The sequence below is a fragment of the Acipenser ruthenus genome, chromosome 2 (genome assembly GCF_902713425.1).
Source record: "Acipenser ruthenus chromosome 2, fAciRut3.2 maternal haplotype, whole genome shotgun sequence".
In the NCBI taxonomy this organism is placed as follows: Eukaryota; Metazoa; Chordata; class Actinopteri; order Acipenseriformes; family Acipenseridae; genus Acipenser; species Acipenser ruthenus.
The window spans coordinates 54,493,265-54,512,337 of NC_081190.1; positions in this window are offsets into that span (position 1 = coordinate 54,493,265).

Consider the following 19,073-nt stretch of genomic DNA (forward strand, 5'->3'; position numbering starts at 1 on the left):
AAAGCTGTGCAGAAATGGGTTTGAGGGCTGTTTTATACGGAAGCCCTGAACCGCAAGGTGAAGAAAAAAAAATGAATGGGATTATCTCGTACGTACTCTTTCCACTTTGTTCTCCAATTTGAAAGTCAAAATATTCTACATTGTACATGGGCTAGCAACATTATACATTTCCACTGTATTTCTGAACATCACAGTGCAGCAGGCTGTACCATGAATAAAATCAGCTTACGAAAAAAACAGGCAGGAAAAAAGAATCCACCCTCTGATTACAGTACAGCGACTACTTGTACAGACTTCTAAAGACTGATATATGTAACTGATATATGTAACTACAGAGGTAATTGCAAGCTTAAGGCATGAGCATTCCTTTCAAACACAGCATCTATCTGCAATTTGGTAGAGTAAATGTCACAAGATGGCATAACCATAGCACAAAGTTAAGGCATGATTCAAAGCTAAGCATCAACAGAATCATTCTACAAGATTTAGTTGATCACATTGGTGTAGCGGGTCCTGAAACACACTCTGTACTCTGGTCCACTACAGCACTTTTCCTGACTGAAGGTCTGCGTTGTGTAATTCTTTTTTTAAACAGCTGTCAGCCACTGAACCTTCAGGACAGGGGTGAGTTTTTTAACTGGAGATTTATTTTGGAAGAAACTAAATAAATTAAATATAACAAGGCCACTGCACAATGCACTCCCCGCTCACTCACATCTGGGAAGATGCCATTTTCAGAGAGAGAAAGAACTCACATCCTCCAGTACCATGCTGCCTTCGACTCTCAACATGCACTTCGTTATTCTATCAAAAACCTTTATTTACATGACAAAACAAAACAATCAGGATCTGTCAAAACAACTGTATATGTTGCTCAATTACATACTATTGCTGATCTTCAGTGAGATTTATTAACTACACAGTCTTGATTTTGCTACATTGGCACCAATCATCAGCAAATGTTCACGAATGGACGAATGCACTACATATGAAGAAAAATATTGCCCAGTTAAAGAATATATAGCTAGCTATGTGGTTTAAAGTACATATGACTCGACTCACTGATTTTTACTTGTTTCAATAAATAAATAATTATTAAACAAGTTATTAATGTCCACTTTTTGTCTGATATTTCACCAGTAGTTATGTATGACTAATGACAGGTTGCTTGGTACAGAGAGACACTCACTCATAAATAGGTGCTTTTTCTCATTATCTCCCATATTGGGTAATTATATCTCATGCACACAATAGTTCACTTAAAAAATTTAGTTGACAAGTTTATTTTATGTCACAAATATAAAATATTTTCAGCTGTTTTTGTCAGTGGGAATGAATGAAAGCACACCCAGTTCCAATGAAGGTTGGTATATAGAATTTACAGCAGTTCCAAGAAGCTGAAAGTATATTCTCGACTTTTCACCTTTAAATAAGTTTTGCTTCTGCTGCAAGCAGCTGCTTTCACTATACTTGTTTAATTAATTGAAAGTTCATTGAGGCGTGACATGTTCTATAATACTATTAATTTAGTATTGAAAGTGTTTTGGAATTGTTAATGGAATTCTTAACGGGTTCAGGTGAGATGCATTGTATAGGAATGAACTAAAATGGTGTTAACACTTGACACAAGATACAGACTAATTATTAATTTTGTATACAGTACATTTTAAGATATGGATATGAATTCCATTACGGGTCAGCATTACTCTTCTAGTTAATAAATCTTTCTTAAGTGAAACTAGTATTGATTGCTTTTCTAATTATCACACATCGATTGAAAAATCTTCAAAGCTAGTTAAAAGAATATTTGTATTTCAGTATGATTGTGTTTGTGTTGTGCATGTTTTAGAAGTCTGTCTTATGTACCAGCATAAGACAAACTTCTTTTAGACAAATTTTTAGTTAGATTTGAAAAACAAGACACAATAAATAACACATCGCTGAGTTGTTGTGTTCATGTACAGTAAATTCGCTGTTATCTTCCCCCTTTAGAGTCTAGAAATTGAACCACACAGTATTTGATAGGTGCATTGTTTAATGATTAATAGTATCAATAGAGAAGGAGCTGCACTAGACTATCAAGCAAGATTAGCTGATCAAGTATATCAATGTTTCAGCTAGATTTTCTTCCTGCACACGTACATCTTGATGAAGGCTAAGTAGAAAACACACTGATGTACTTGACATGATAATCTACACCCATTGTCCAGCGTAGATTAGAAATTATTGGCATCTGGTCTGAAATCCTTGTCAGACAAAGTAGTCTTCTCAGCATGCTCTGCATGCCTCATGGTTATCACACTCAATAAGGCACAAAGGGTTGCAAAGTGAAAGTTCCAACTATTGTTCAGTGGCCAGAAATTTTGGGGTGATCTGTGTTTTGTTGGACGAGAGGGGGTTTTATGTAAATTCATAAAATTAACACATAATTACTTGGATTTTATTGTGCATCAATTTCCACTATGGTACAAGGTGGGAGATTGTCAGCCCCTTTCCTAACTTCTGTCCATTTCCTTCCTTGTTGAAATTCCCAACAATTGTATCATCAGAGCAAATATTTATTGGTACTGGTTTCCAATACTAAGATATAACAGATGCACCTCGAATAAGCAGCTAATGTTCAATAAAGTGACTGATTAATTCTGGGTTCACTTAAAATGTGTTTAAGAACTGAATAACACCCCAGGTTGAAAATATACTTTTTCGGGGGATGTGAATGTACTGTACCAATGAATAGAGGATGCTGGATTGAATTAAGTAACATTTCCAATTGTTTTATACATTTTAAAAATGGAACAAATTTAGTTTGGTCACTTTTAAACACATTAAGGGGCTGATGTAAAAATAGACGCAGTGCAAACAATTGCGGCTGCAAAATCCAAATTGCCTAACAGCCAGGCAATTATTTTGCACTGTGGCCTATGTAAGTTTAAAAGCAATGCAAATTACTCAACATGTACAAATAATGAGCTGCTGTCACGATAATGAGGCTCGCAATGAGTGCTGCCTGTGGATCAGGCTATTTAGCGGCCACACATGCAGCCCAGAGGTGAGGTGGGTTAGGAGTGCAGAGAGCAGTAGGCACTGTATGAGATTTGTGGAGCACGAAAATCAAACCAAACCAAATATGTCAGACGAAGGGCAGCAAAGTCTTCTTGGCGCACGGAACAGAAAATAAAAGTTTTCTGAGGAGGAGCTGAGAGTCTGTACGGCTGAGGTCACTCAGCATGAAATTGAGTTATTTGAAAAGGTCTCAGCCAACATCAATGCTGTCAGTGTTACCAGGAGGACAGTCAACCAGGTGATGAAAAGGTGAAATTCAGCTATTAGGTCTAGGATGACTTGCGGAGTGAGAATATGCAGGGTTTGAATATGTTGGGTCTTGGAGCTATACATCCTTACATCTGGCCCTTACGGAGCCCACAACCCCCCATCTAACTACAAGTGGGCGTAGACCGAAATTGTATCATACATTTTTACAAAGAAAAATCTGCTTTCATGAAATACTTTCAGTACATAAAATACTTAGTTTAGGAATTCCACTGCTATATTTTTTTTCGGGAACGTATTACATAGGATACTAGTGAAAATAAGATCTCTGTGTGGTTAATACTAAGATAAAATGAACAAGAATGTATTACCTTGGCAGCAAACTTACTTAGTTTTCATTGGAAGTGAAAATATGAAAGCAAATACATGGACTGTCTGGATAAAACTGTAAAAGCTAGGAACTTGTAATAATACAGGCTAACCTTATAATGCAACATAATTTCCTTCTAGTGGAAGATAAAAAAGAGAACTTGCCTGACAAAGGTTAACTGATGTTTTGATATTGTAGATTTTCTCATATCCTGCTTAAATAGGATTTTAGATTTCATCTCCAATTTGCAACCTGTCTGTTAAGGAAAATAGCAATAAACACAAGTAAAACTATGTACACAATGTAATTTGTAAGCCAGATGTCAATCAAAACATGTAAATACCATGCAATGAGTTCAGTAATTTAAATTGGATGTGTTCCTTTGAGAATAAGTCTATTATACAAACTCAACCCAAGTGAATATTTTTTATCTATTACAATATGTATGCTCATTTCTTGTGTTTTGCAGTTATTAAATACATTTGTATGCATGCTTTGAAAGAATAAATAAATAAATAAATACAGTTTGGCACATGCAGAGAAGGGTTGATGATGTTCTTGGGAAAACATTTGGTCGTGGAAAATTTGAACATGCCCCTCAGATAAACGTTAACTGTTTGGGGGATTTTTAGCTAAAAGGCACATGTGAGCTATAATCCTGCTGTTACGCCATATGTGGGTCTGTCACAGAAACAAAAGACCTGAAAATCCATGTTTTTTTCTGATTATTTTTAATTAATTTTTTTAATGTGGACGGTGTTTAAATATAATTCCATATTCTCTGGTGTGTCAGATCTGATGGCCTGCACATGAAAAGTGTACTCTTTGCTTTTGTTCTTTTTTGTTCAGGTTTTTGTACTGTAAATATATTTTTAAATAGTAAATTAGAGAGCTAGGTGCTTCACCTGTGACATGTTGCCAGGTGAGTTTGTTTATAGGGAATCGCAACCAAATGTTGGTCGGCTGCGATTCCTTGACCAGTATAATAATGTGATATCTTGTAACAATTGTAAGTCGCCCTGGATAAGGGCGTCAGCTAAGAAATAAATAATAATAATAATAATAACTGGTGGGCTTGTCCTGTTGGAGCATCTCGCAATAAAAGTGAGCCGCTGACAGCCCCCCTTGTTGTTGCTAAGCCAAGGACAAGACTGTCGGCGCTATGGAGAACAAACAAAGCCTTTTCCTGTTTACTGTGATTAAATGAAACCCATCCTCTGACGACCCAGTGTGGAACCGGGATCGAGGGATGTTTTTCTTTCCTGTATGGGACAGGGACTCTCTTGTTCGTGAGAGCAGCGCTGACCGTTTTCAAGGCACCTTTTGTTTCTCATTGTGTTTTCAGTGTTTTGTTTTCCCTTTTGTTATATTCTCACCCGTGACCTAGCATTGATGTTAGCGTCACAAGGTCTATCTGTTTGGTTTGCTGTAAATAAGTCCTGCGCACCTGTGAGGGCGTCAACATCTCCTCCGTGTCTCTGTCCATCTGCCAGCAGGTAACCCACACCCCCTTTCACATCTGGCTTACCAAATAATTTAAAACCTGGTCTAGAAGATGGGGCATTAGTTTTCCCCCAGCCAGAGTGCTTACAAAAATCAGAGCAGTAACATCTTGTCCACATACAAGATGTATGAAGTTTTTTATTTATTTATTTTTGTATACCTTTTTAATCTTTTTAATAGAATCAAAATATGTATTACAAATGTATGCACTAACTTTTGAGACCACAAAAGTATTCTTCAGCTAATTAAATGGTGTTACCAAAAAAAATATTTTTCAGAAACCATTGAAGAAATCCCTGCAGGTTTATATTCCTAGGGTATCTAGCAGCACACTAGATTGTTAACAAAACAATACCACAGTGCTGCTCCATTTAGAATCTATGTGAGCTACTTTGTCGAGCTCTAAGAAGTTAGGAAGCGCTTGTCTGTTCGTAAATTGTCAAAAGCCGTCAGTATGGGTTGCTTTCCCCTCGAGACACACAAAGTTGACAAAAAGTAAGGAATCGTTAATTAATTTGCTCTCTATTTTCAAGCTTCAATAACATACCTTAAGCATAGGCCGGAAAAAAAGAATTATATTTACTCTGCCAGTGCTGTTTTAGTGAGACCTAATCCTCAGATAAGAGGGGAGTAGGATGTGGTTAGATGCATTAGCAGTTACTTTATATCCACCAGTATGAACATGCCCAAGGAAGCTTTCAACATTTAGATGTCCCTGCCTTCCTTGTTTTTCTCAAGAAATGTTTCCATTCTTAATGCAATCAGTGCAACGTGCAGATTCTGGAAATTTTGTATAAAAAGAGACTTAGCTAAAATAATGTCATATCCTGCCAATATTGCTGTCAGTGTCCTATTTACTAGTGCAGATGCAAAATGAGATGGCTACTGTCCAGCGCAGTCTAACAGATGTTCCATTAAAAAACTCCTTCCTGGCTGGCAAATGCTAATGAGTCAGTGTTGAGTAGATGGTAAAACAATAAAAAAAAACTAAAAAATTGTCTTTGAGTTAGATGCTGACCAGACACTGTCCCTGACAAAAGTGCATTCTGAAAATATAAAGCTGTCAGAAACCTCTGATGACTCCAATAAAACAAAAAGAGGTTTATTCAGTTAGCCTAAACAGCAACAAATATACATTCTGTCACCCGTAGGATATTATTGAAAATAAGATCCCTTTAAAACAGAGGTCCTAATAATGCATGTTAATCCATTTTAATGCACAGCTTTTGTGATCTAGGTTGCTGAAGTTGGCTTTTGTAATTGAAATGTGTGAAAAACTGTATCATGCTAAATATCCTACCCCTAAAGAATACTTTTGCTCATAAGGGATATAAGGGATAAAAGTGTTTCTGAGTTACCACCTTAGTAGCACCACTGTTTAGTAAATACATGCCATTTTAAATAATATAATATTGGAAAGTTCACCAGCATACAGTACTTTAAAACTATATTTAAAACATTAACGTTCTCAATGATGTTAAGGGGATTTCGCTTGAGCACAGGAGCTGAGCTTCAGTTTTAGTAGCCGAGAGCCGTCATGGGCCCCGGGGAAGGATTGGTATGCCCCGCTGCCGCCCCCCCCCCAATGGTACTATATTCATCCGACTTTGTAGTATACTGTAGTCTAAACCAAGCTTCTAAACCAAGCAATGATACTTGCAATCTTAGCAGTGTCTGATGAAGATCATTTCAACCGATACCGTATTTTGATAATGGGTTTGAAGGAAACTGTCAACGATGCCTAGAAGTTTCAATATCTCAATTTAAATCTGCAGCAGGATAGTTTACTCTTTCTCAAAGTAGTTATGTTTAAGTTATTTACAGTAGTCAAAATTTTTTTAGGTAAATGAATGAATATATTTTTTGTACAAACTCCACGTGTAATAATCATTAATTGGAAGTTTACTTAACATCAAATAACATACATTTTTAGCATAAACTACATTTTAATGGTGTTGCTATACACTATTTTATTTATCCCGTGCCAAAAATAAACCACTCATCTCTGCTCTAAACTAATATCCAGTATTGGTAAATATATTTGTATTTTAAGCAATATAACGGATCATTCTCTAATTGTGTTTACCACCAGCTGAAGAAAGTACTTTATTTATTTTACACAATACAATTTTTCTAACAAACTGCTGCACCACGTTGTTTTGAGCAAATTATAGATCTTAATAATAGAATAATTCATACTGTGGTATATATTGTGCAACTTTAGGGTTCTTTTAAAGTTTTTTAAAATCTTTAAAAAAATACATAAAATTGCTATGCCTTTTTTTCAGCTTTTTGGTGTAGTAAAATATGAAATGCAGTTCAAATCATTGTGTGAAAGGAAGTGTTTGACAGCCATTGGATACACAATCATTACACAACAGAAGCACATCGGCTCGGTGTGCAGTACTGGAGTTTTTCTTTTTAATGTGGTGGTGGGAACGCAAAGGGTCTTGTGCAAGACTAGTTGTTTTAAAACATTTTATATATTTAAAAAAAAAAAAAAAGTTCCCCCTTCATCAGGGGCCCCCTTTGAGGCGTAGGGCCCCGGGGAAATTTCCCCGTCCTCCCCGCCCTCTCAGTGGGCCTGCTGCCAAGGTATATGTTACATAGGCTAGTTCAGACAAAGTGTCTTCAGTTCTGATGAAGTGATGGGTTTTTAATTGTAATCCAAGGGTCGAAACTGACCAACAGAAATTATAAATGAAATATAGGCAGTACACGACAATGTGTCTAATGCACGGGGCAGTCCCAAATAAAGTACACGATCATCACAAAGACACACACACACACACAATACACATACACGATCCCCAGTCCTCAGTGAGTGCAGTAGTGCTCGTAGTGAATATATAATTTATCGTGCTCTGGTACAGTGATGTTCTGAATACGTGCTGGCCTCTGGCAACAGCTCTGGAACGTGTCTAATAACAACATGTAACAATTAGACAAACAAACAAAACACTCACGATACAATAATACGGGTCCTTCCGGGTTCAATGCCTTAACCAAAATGAAGGAGCAGATTACGTTGCTTCGTCCCCTATTTGTATCGTCACTCATGACCCCTTGGTAAACGATTGCAGCCGCTCCTCCAATGCACAACTGCCACATCATTTCCCTTCCGGGTTGATGAGTTACTGCACCGAAGCTCCGCCCCCTTTCTAGATGACCGACTTCCTTTTAACCCTGGGAATGAAGTGTCAGGCCAAACAGTCCAGGGTACTCTGTTCCCGTTACTTAGCGCCCTCACAGGTCGGAAGGGAGATTTACCACCAAGTCTTTCTGTCACACCATCATAAAAGAACAAAAATAACCAAAAGCAAGCTTCTGTGCGCCTCTCTTCCTGTGTGTGTGGGCCTGTCCGCCCACATGCAATTTTTGTAAAATGTCCCAAACAAACGGTGACCTTGTGGGGGCCCCAGTTCTGCTGGCGGCCCTACACTATAGCGTAATTTGCATATAGGTTAATCCGACCCTGCTTCAGAGGTACAGTAAGTGTCATAGCCAACTAGTGATCAACTACTTTGGATCCTTGTTTCACTGGTAATACAATCACTATGCATTGGGTAGTGTTAATGCTTACTAATACAAATACACTGTAATTTCTGTTATATAGATTGCCATTGCCAAAAATATCAATAGGAAAGAGTGCAAAGCATGCACTAAGAGTGGAGGCGGTTGGGTCAAGGGGCAGTGTACGCTTTTTGATAAAACAAAAATTATGACATTTTTAGATAGCTTGAAATATTCACATGCCTTCCTGCAAAAGAACTGTAGCCACAAGAGATGTCATTTTTGTCAAAGTTCATGATATTTTACTTTTGGCTGAGAAATGTAGCACGTTTCCTCAAATGTTAGCACGTTTCCTTTCCAGTGCACAAGAAAGTATAGGGCAATGGAGAGTCAGCAGGCTCTGGTTATTTTTTTATTTGTTACTGTAATCCCCCAGTTTACAAATACTGTACGTGCACAGGTAATTGAAATACAATAATAATATTTCTAAAATCTGTTTCTCATACAGTATGCTTTTTTTTGGGGGGGGGGGGGGCTTTAAAAAAAGAGTATGCTTGCTATAATTTATTATAATTTTGATCGACCCCTTAATTAACTTAATATTTCAAGGTGGAGATAATTAGCGTTATGAAGAATTGCGTTATGCAATCTTCACTATATCTTCACCCACACCATTTGGACTTGCAAATATAATCTTGTTTATTTCAGGAAGTAAGTTGACATGAGTCGTCGCGATCTGGAGACATCAATCAATTTTAGAGTACAGTACAGAGAGATATGATAATACTTTAATATTAGTCAAAACAATAAAACATGGAGAAATGTTATCCGGTGCTTTTGCCATGCTGCTTGCTTCTCCTGTATGTGCAGAGATTGACTCTTACTGGATGTCCAAAGAAGCGATATCAATGTGCTTCTATAATCAATCAATTAAAGGGCTCATCACACATTGTTATACTGCCATCAGTACAGAAATTCCACCTTGTTCAGTCTTGCTCAGCATCTGCCCCAAAGGTAAAATAATGTGGTGGCTTTAGTAAGTATGTCAAATATCCATGGATGCAGAATTATAAATGACTATTAAGAACATATATAATGGGATATGAGTTTAAAAAATAAATATTAAGCCAATTTAGAGGGTAGAAAGTATAGCTTTAGGGTCTGAGTTACTCAACTGGTAAAAGCACAGCTGTGTGGTGTGCAGGGTGAGTCATACAGTCAGGGGGGCACAGGTTTGTGTCCTGGCTGTGCAAAGTCTGCCAGTCTTTGCTGGAGATTCCGAAGGCAGCATCGCATTGACTCTGGCACTCCTGTGGGTTAGGTAGGCAAAACCGGCAGAGACTGTTTCTTCTCATCGTGCTATAGCGGACCCTGCTGGCCAGGCTTGTGAGCTCAGGCGGACACTTGCAGGGCTGGCCTTTGTCCTCCAGGCCAGTAGCTCGCTGACATCCGTTCTCAAGTTCCTGGGTGTAAAAGAGGAAGCTGGCTTGGTCGGGGGAGTGGAGGACGCACACTGAACCTTCAGTTCTCCTGAGCTGTGTGGGGAATTGCTGCGGTGAGGGAAAAAAAATAATTGGACATTGTAAATTAAAAAAAAAAAAGTATAGCTTCTCAAAGTACTGACGTGAAAAAAATAAGGACTGATTTTTCTCCATGGGGATTTCTGATAATTTCATTTTAATTGATTTTATTCATAGCTAAAATCCCAATTGAAACATCACTTTCCCAGAGGATATTGTAGGCGGACAACAGCAACCCATTCAGAATGGTTTTCTAAGCAAATTTAGGAATCTAACTTGTATTCGGATGAGAAAATTTGGAAAAGGGAAAGGACATATAATTAGGCATGTCAATCAATCATTAGTTTGAAGGTCTGAATATAAAAGGTCTGCATAGTGGATAAATAAAGAGTATTTCAACTCTTCTGACTTTACCTACAATACCTTTTCTCCATCGTTTGGAATTCTGCCCAAAAGTAACTTCATAATAAGCACCATTTACAAACAGCTTTTCTAAATCCCACTCATGACTATATAGATCCTCACAATGTACAATAATTTAAATGTGTATCAAGGCCCTTACTTTAAGTCTTTCCAGATCTTGACCCTATCCGGTCAAGTTAAGCTCAAAGGGACTTCAATTTAGCTGAACCAACTGTATTTTCCTTTGTCTGCACTGCAGAATTTAAGATGAAGAGGTGAACAAAATGGCTTTTCATCCATCAATGTCACCTGTTATTCTAAATTAAGTACACAAATCCGTACCTTTGGGTCTGATGAGATTAAATCTACTATCAGCAATATTTCTATTAATTTATTGTGTTTATTTTTTATCGATTTGACTTATGTACACAAACCATGTGATTTTTTCTAATTTGATTTTTTTGTAAGAATCTGGTATTTATAGAGTGAGAATCAAAACTTTTTAGTAAACAACAGATCCCGTTAAGGTTTATGAATTTCACTCCGATGATTGTTGCGATATGTAATACTTAAATGAACGATTGTCTGCTAATCATTTCCCTGAGGAATTATCATAAATAAATTACGGAAGTTTGTCGATGTTCAAAGCTGCAAGCGAAAACTGTCTGGGCTTGGCCGATTCTGCTTAACGAAAACACAGAGACATACGGATTCTGCCAGCACAAATTGCATACTTTAGTTAATCATCATATGAAAATCTATTAAAATAATGCAGGTAGTTTAAAATGGCTTTTTAAAATATATATATATATATATATATATATATATATATATATATATATATATATATATATATATATATATATATTATCCATGTGCTCATTATTAAATGCAAAAAATATTATTAGTCTTTGCTTATTAGTGCCACTGGCAATATTAGCCCCTTCTTCATACAGATCTCCAATAGCCTGGTGCTGACCCAGTAGCCTCAAAGACTTACCTATCATTTATGAACTTCAATTGTCATTGATGAGCTATTCATCTTGAATTAGTATGTCATGTTTAATATTTACCTACCAGTATATTCATGAGTATTCTTATTAATATTAGTTAAAATGTTGGGTTCTAGGGCTGTCCTCACAAAACAGTATCTCAAAAATAATATCTAATTCAGCTTGTGCTGCATATTGATGTATGTAAGTATGTATGCAATATTTTTTGTATTATTATATTACACAATAAGTTTTAGAAGTTACTGCGTGAATATGGGAATGCTATGATACTGTGTGGATTGTCACCTGTTCAAAATATATGCAAGGAATTAAAACTTAATATAATATAGCATATAAGCATATAACTTGTTGTCACCATGTAATGTAAAATGTTTGCAATAATAAGCTATCCACAATATCTAGGTAAAAAAAAAATGAGGGTTGCTCACCAAAACTGCATCTTCATTATGGAACAAGCTTTTCAAAGTTGACAACAAATACAAATTTGAAGAAAAAAAAAAGGTTTGGTAAACTGTATCTTCTTTAGCCTTTAACATTTAATGAGAACTATCACCAAATGTTTACAGCAATCCTGATAGGAAACCTAGTATAATAACATTGGGATACCATTATAATTAGGGGTCTACCTAAATCACGATTTCACGGATTTCGCGGAAATCGGGTAACTGAGGGTTCACCGCAAAATTCACCTCTTTTAGGGACCAATGCATACCGGACAAGTACAGAGAAAAAAAAACTTGTTTAAATGAACTACTGCACAATGCAAGTGACGCAAACTACGTATCTTCCTTCTGTAGAGAGGCTTTTTTTTTATTCCTTCACCGTCCTGTTTGCATTGCACTTAGGCAAAAAAAAAAAACCTCCTTAGACAAATAACATTTACAAAAAAATACTCCAAAGTGGTTAACGTTCTTGTTCAAATGACAAGGATGTTTTAATCAGCCTATCAGTGTGTCTGTACAGGCTTTTCTGTGACCTGTACTGTACAGTAGGGGGTGGGACAAAGTCAGTGCTGCATTGTTTTGATTTAGGTTGCTAAAATCTAGTTTTCAGCATTGGAGGTATGTGGCAGAGCAGGGCTCTGCCTTTAGAAATACTGGCAGGGAAGGAGTTAAATTCTCCTCCCTGCCCAGTTTGATTGTGTCAGGTGGGAGCAATCGACTAATTAATTATTCAATTAGTCACCAGCCACCTGACATAAAAGGAGGCCTCAGCCTCCCATTTGGGAGAGAGAGTTCCAGAAGGAGAGGAAGCAACTGTGTTTGTCTGTGGGGGCTGTTTTTGTGAAGTTTTTGGTAATCCAGTGAAGGCAACGCCCAGCCTGAAAGCCTTATTTTTGTAAGTTTTGTTTTGTGTTTATTTTGTGCCTTAAAAACCTTTTTGTTTGGCCCTTGTGCCTATTTATTTGATTATTTTTTTGTTTAATAAAGATCGTTATTTTGCCCTTTTCACTGTCTCTGAACCTCAAACCTCTGTCATCCTTGTCACAAGGTAAAATACCAGAAATGGACGACAAAGCAAAAAAAGCAAAGTATATTTCTGCTGATGATCGTGTCAAGATATTTCCCAAAGAAACTGCACATGCAGGTAGAGGTAATTGTTTTGAGGAATTATCATTCTCCCTCCCCCGCACCCCCTTCTGCTCCAACCCCTACACCCACTACATCCCCTACTAACTCGCCCTCCTTCTCCACCTTCTTGCCCCTCTCAGACTCTGACCTCTCCTCCCTGCTCCAGGGTCACAAACCCACCATGTGTGCCTTGGACCCCCTCCCCACTCACCTCTTTCAAGCTGCTGCTCCTGCTCTACTCCCCTTCATCTCCTCCCTCCTCAACACCTCTCTACTTTCTGGTATCTTTCCCTCTGCCTTCAAAAAAGCCTCTATCACTCCCCTCCTCAAAAAACCCCACCCCACCTCCCTCCAGAGCTACCGTCCTGTCTACCTCCTACCCTTCCTCTCCAAAACCCTCGAGCGGACTATACACTGCCAGCTCTCTGCTTTCCTGTCCAACCACTCTCTGCTTGACCCTCTCCAATCTGGCTTCCGCTCTGCCCACTCCACTGAAACCACCCTCCTGTCTGTCACCAACTCACTTAAGTGTGCCCGAGCTGCCTCTCCCTCCTCTGTCCTAATTCTCCTCGACCTCTCTGCTGCCTTTGACACTGTTGATCACTCTATTCTACTATCATCTCTTACTGACCTGGTGATCTCTGGCACTGCTCTGGCCTGGTTCTCCTCCTACCTCTCCAACCGCACTTACCAGGTAACCTGGCGTGGAGCAACCTCCACACCTCACCCTCTCTTAACTGGAGTCCCCCAAGGGTCAGTCTTGGGTCCTCTCCTGTTCTCTCTCTACACCCGCTCCCTGGGCCCCCTCATCGCATCCTATGGTTTCTCATACCATTTCTATGCTGATGATGCTCAGATTTTCCTCTCCTTCCCCACCTCTGACTCCACCATCTCCTCCTGTATCTCTACCTGTCTGTCTGCTATTTCCTCCTGGATGCACTCACATCACCTCAAACTGAACCTCTCTAAATCTGACCTCCTTTTCTTTCCCTCCTCCTCCCCCTCCTCTGATCTCTCTATCTCTGTTCCTCTGGAATCTACCACACTCTCTCCCTCTTCCTCAGCTAAGAAGCTTGGAGTCACCCTGGACATCTGGACATCTCCCCTCTGGCACGCACTTGCCGATTCTTCCTGAGCAACATCCGAAGAATCCGACCCTTCCTCACCAACTATGCTACCCAGCTCCTGGTCCAGGCCCTGGTACTCTCCCGCCTAGACTACTGCAACTCCCTCCTGGCTGGCCTCCCTGCGTCCGCCACCCGTCCGCTCCAGCTCATCCAGAACTCTGCTGCCCACCTGGTGTTCTCTCTGCCTCGCTTCGCCCACGCTACTCCACTACTCCGCTCGCTCCACTGGCTCCCGATCACCGCTCGCATCCAGTTCAAGACTCTTGTACTAGCCTACAGATGCCTTGACCAGACTGCACCCAGCTACCTCCAGACCCTCATCTCTCCCTACACCCCCACTCGACCTCTCCGCTCCGCCTGCACTAGAAGACTAGCTCTACCTCCGCTACGCTCCCCTGCCTCCAGAGCCCGCTCCTTCTCCACCCTTGCTCTGCAGTGGTGGAATGACCTTCCTACAGATGTCAGGACTGCCCAGTCCCTGACCACATTCCGGCGCCTCCTCAAGACTCACCTCTTCAAACAGCACCTGTAGAACTCCTCTGTTTGTATCCTGGGACACTATCAACCTTCATGTAAATGTGCTTTATTTTGCTCTTATCTGCCCCCTCTTTTATTGCATTTAATCCTGTACTTCAGAATACTGTAATCTGCCAAGTGTTTAACCTGTAGTACTTTGTATTTAATCATATCCTGATGTAACTATGACTATCTGCTGTATTATTGAATTTTGGTTTGTCACACTTGTACTTTGCTTGAACAAAAGTTATTGTATTTCTTGCTTTTATTGTATTACTTGTATTGTAACACTTGAAATGTATTTGCTTACGATTGTAAGTCGCCCTGGATAAGGGCGTCTGCTAAGAAATAAATAATAATAATAATAATAATAATTAATAAATTATGTAAGTTTGTCGATGTTCAAAGCTGCAGTTAGAATTTTAGACCTGAATAGGCATGTTTTCTTTGTTTTGACTAATAAAATAAATTATTGGATGGGACAAATAACATGACAACGAACGTACTGCATATATTGCCTTTATTAAAGTATGTCAGATGCCCTTGGGTAACTGAGTTTTGGGACTGTTTCTAATCGATTTCCACATCTGTAAAACTTGGCAAAGCTTTGCCTTACACATCCAACCAATGCAGTGGATGCAGAACATGCAGTCTCAATGTATGGACAAGTCCACACCAGACAAAGAATGTCGGCAGCAACTGCCGGGAGATGCTGCATGCTTGTCTTTAACAAATGACAGCACTCTGTTTTAGGAAGCAAATACCACTATTGTTAAGCTTTTATAGTGCTCTGAAATATTGTCTACTTAGTTTTATATAATGTCCATGAAATCCTAATTTTATTCCATAACCTACCACGAAAAATACATAAATTGACCCCGATTTAAGTAGACCCCTCATTATAATACTTGTGTATTATTCTGAAGAAACTCATGGAGAACCATTACAATACCACTGAATTACCAGCAATGACAACAGAATGAATTTGAAACAACTATCATAATTTGACAATGATACAATTAACAAAGGTAAATATAATGCCACACCACCACCCCCACTCTCACCCCCCTCCAGCCCCTACCTGAGTACCCCAATGTGAAAGGATTGTCACTTCCCTAATATCACTTCTCGTTAAGAAGATGTGCCAGATTTTATGCAGAATCTGACACATACTGTATATGTGATTATTTACTGTAAAAACAAGCTAAATGAGGCTTATGACATTGGACTGTAAGGGTGTGAGAGAAAGTGGAAGTGAGACTTTAACAGAACATATGTGAGAACATAAAGGCAGACCTTTATCAGTTAGGAAGAAAAAAATCAATGGAGATGAATTAACAGGCTTAAGTGTTGCATCCTGTTATATTCCATTTTCCATAAGACATGTTAATCGACTTAATTAAAGACTTTCCCCAAATGTTTGAGCTTCTGCAATCTTGAAATTGCATGCATTTTGAGTTACTGGAGTATTCTAAATCTTGAGTATTTAAAGAGAGTTCTTAGGGGTTATAAAAAAGGTGTCTTATTCCAGCCCATTTAGTTCTCTTTCTGTCATGTTTAGAAGACAATCTATTTTTTTGCATTTAATAATAAGCAAATCCAAACACAATGGATATATATTTTGTTAAAAAAATGCAAGTTATAGCACCTATAGTATTTTAATACATTTCCAGTCAGGGAACTCACGCGATAGATAGATTTATAACAGATTAGACACAATAACACATTTATGCATATTATACGTTCTTGGATAAAACATTTAACATATTATACATCTTTGGCCTCGTCTAGGGGAACCCCTGCCCATAAATGTTCCTGCTGATAAGTGGAGAGGCTGACTGTAGGGAAGCCATAGGCAGGGGGCAGGATAGCTGCCCTCCCCCTTAGATGAGCCAAAGGGGAAGAGGAGGCAACCTCTAACTCACAGTGGGGAGGTAATGGATCAGGTAAGATTTAAATCCTTTCCTGATAATCATTGGACAAGTAATTGTCTGGTTATTGACACTTGATGACTTGATTTGACTGACTGATTAAAAGTGAGTTCCCTGCCTGAACCACTGCTTTTATTAATTTCAAAATACAAAGAAAAGTATGTAATTGGTGCTGCTTGAATCAATAGGCCTATATGTTTGGTGTCTGTAATATCAAGTCCTGATAGTTTTCACTTCCAGCTTTTAACCTAAACAAACACAGACACTTTCCGTATTTAAGAATGGTAGGTATTATAATTCCTCAGGAAACTTGATAATTAGTAGACACTGTAGCGTGGCAGTACAAAGTGTTTGCTGATTTACTAACAAATTAAATTAAAAGTTGTAGGTTTTGACTATGCCACCCTCAATTAAGGTAGGAGCCCTGTAAATGAAAAGGGGGCGGGGCAAAGCTCTGCCATAAATGTATTATTTATTTTTAGAACGGGGTACCCCTCTGCCCCAGTGCAATTTATTATTTTGTATTTGTTTTGTTGTATTATTATTATTATGATTATTATTGTTGTTGTTGTTGTTGTTATTATTATTATAATTATTATTATTATTATAATTATTATTATTATTATTATTATTATAGTTATTGTTATTATTTATATATTTCTAAATATGACGGCGGAGCCGTATTTTGTTATTATTTTGTATTGTTTAGCAGCGTGGATAGGAAACCCCATCCACATTAAAAACTGTGTGCATAAGCCTGTGCAAAAACCTGTATATAAGCCTGCAGTTCTCCCAGCTCTAGGTGGGTGTTCGAGAGGAGGAACGGGAGTGAGAGAGGAGTTTAAAAGTAAAATTAAAAATATACAAGATCAGTGACAGCATTTGCCCAGCCTGACCTGTATTGGCTGTTTTTGTGTTTGTGATTTGTTTTTGTTTAACCTTTTGTTTTTGCTCTGTGAGCGAGTGTTTTTGTTTAAATATTTTATTTATTTTTGTTATTTAAATAAACAGTGCACGGCGCGTCTTTTTGCACCGCAATATTTTTGAGTTTGTTTTCTTTCCTGCTTCTGGCCTGACGTCACCACTCGTGATCCTGTCACAGACCTCTAATAAATTCTCCCACACAGGTAATTAACTGGACAGAACATCAGTGATTGGTGGGATTTACATACAGCAACAAGGACAAATACCTTCAATAATACCTAAGCAGCGCCTGCGGTGGGGGAGCGATTGACTTCGTAAAACACAATAGTAAATAAATACTTCAATAACACAGTTACACAGCATCACAAACACTTCACCAACCTGGTAACCTTCACTGTCAAGGAATGTTGTGCTGCGAAGGTATTACTCACTCGGTTGGCAGATGCTCTCCTATCGACTTAAAAAAGTAAATAAATATCCAAAGTCCACTTTTACTCCAAAGGAAAAGTACGTTTTCCCACCTCAAGGGCTCCTGTACAGAATGGCCGGCCTCTCCCGTTCTTCAGAGCAAAGCTTCTTTAAAAGAAGCCACAGAGCAGATTCAGCCTGTGATTAGTGAAACAGCGCCAAATCAACACAAAGTGCGCAGGGTTTCCAGGGCAACCCATGCACCGGTAGAGATGAACAAGGGTTTATAAAAGTGCACAAAATAGATACAAAAAATACATATAAACAAAGTAACACCTTGTTACATCCTTCTCTGCTTTTACGAGTCATGTCCTCACGGCTATTAATCCAAGTTAAACTAACTTTATTTTAAATTAATCTCTATACCTGGCTGGTAGTTGGGACTGGGTAGTCCGGGCAGATCTTCTTAAACCCATCCCATCATCTGCTTGATTACAGTGATTTCTGGCTGGTAGCATCTCCGGTTCTCCATCATTGGCTCTTGCTGCTGGAACATTAGGCTCTGGAAGAGACATAAAATCCCTATCGTCTGAACTGTGGGGCTCAGTATTCTCAGTTACCACAGGGGTAGGAACATAAGAAATGGGACAGGGGGGCATTCAATTTCTGTGCAATACCTTTTCTGCACCATCACACTTTTCTGGCCTGACCACATATACTGGGAGATCTGGAGTAGGCTGACCTACAATGGCAAACGGTTTCTTCTCCCCATGGTCAGTAAGCTTACCCCAGCCCTTCCCTTCCCGTTGTCACTGCAGTACACGCTCTCCCAGCAATATGGGGGAACTCTGAGGCCGCTTATCATAAACTTGCTTCTGGTGCAGAAGTTTCATGATGACATCTTACCCAATCAGTCTGGGGCTGGATTCCCAGCACCATGTCTAAGGGTAACTGGGCATGTCGGCCAAACATCAAGTAGAAGGTTGTCTGTCTGGTGGAGCTATG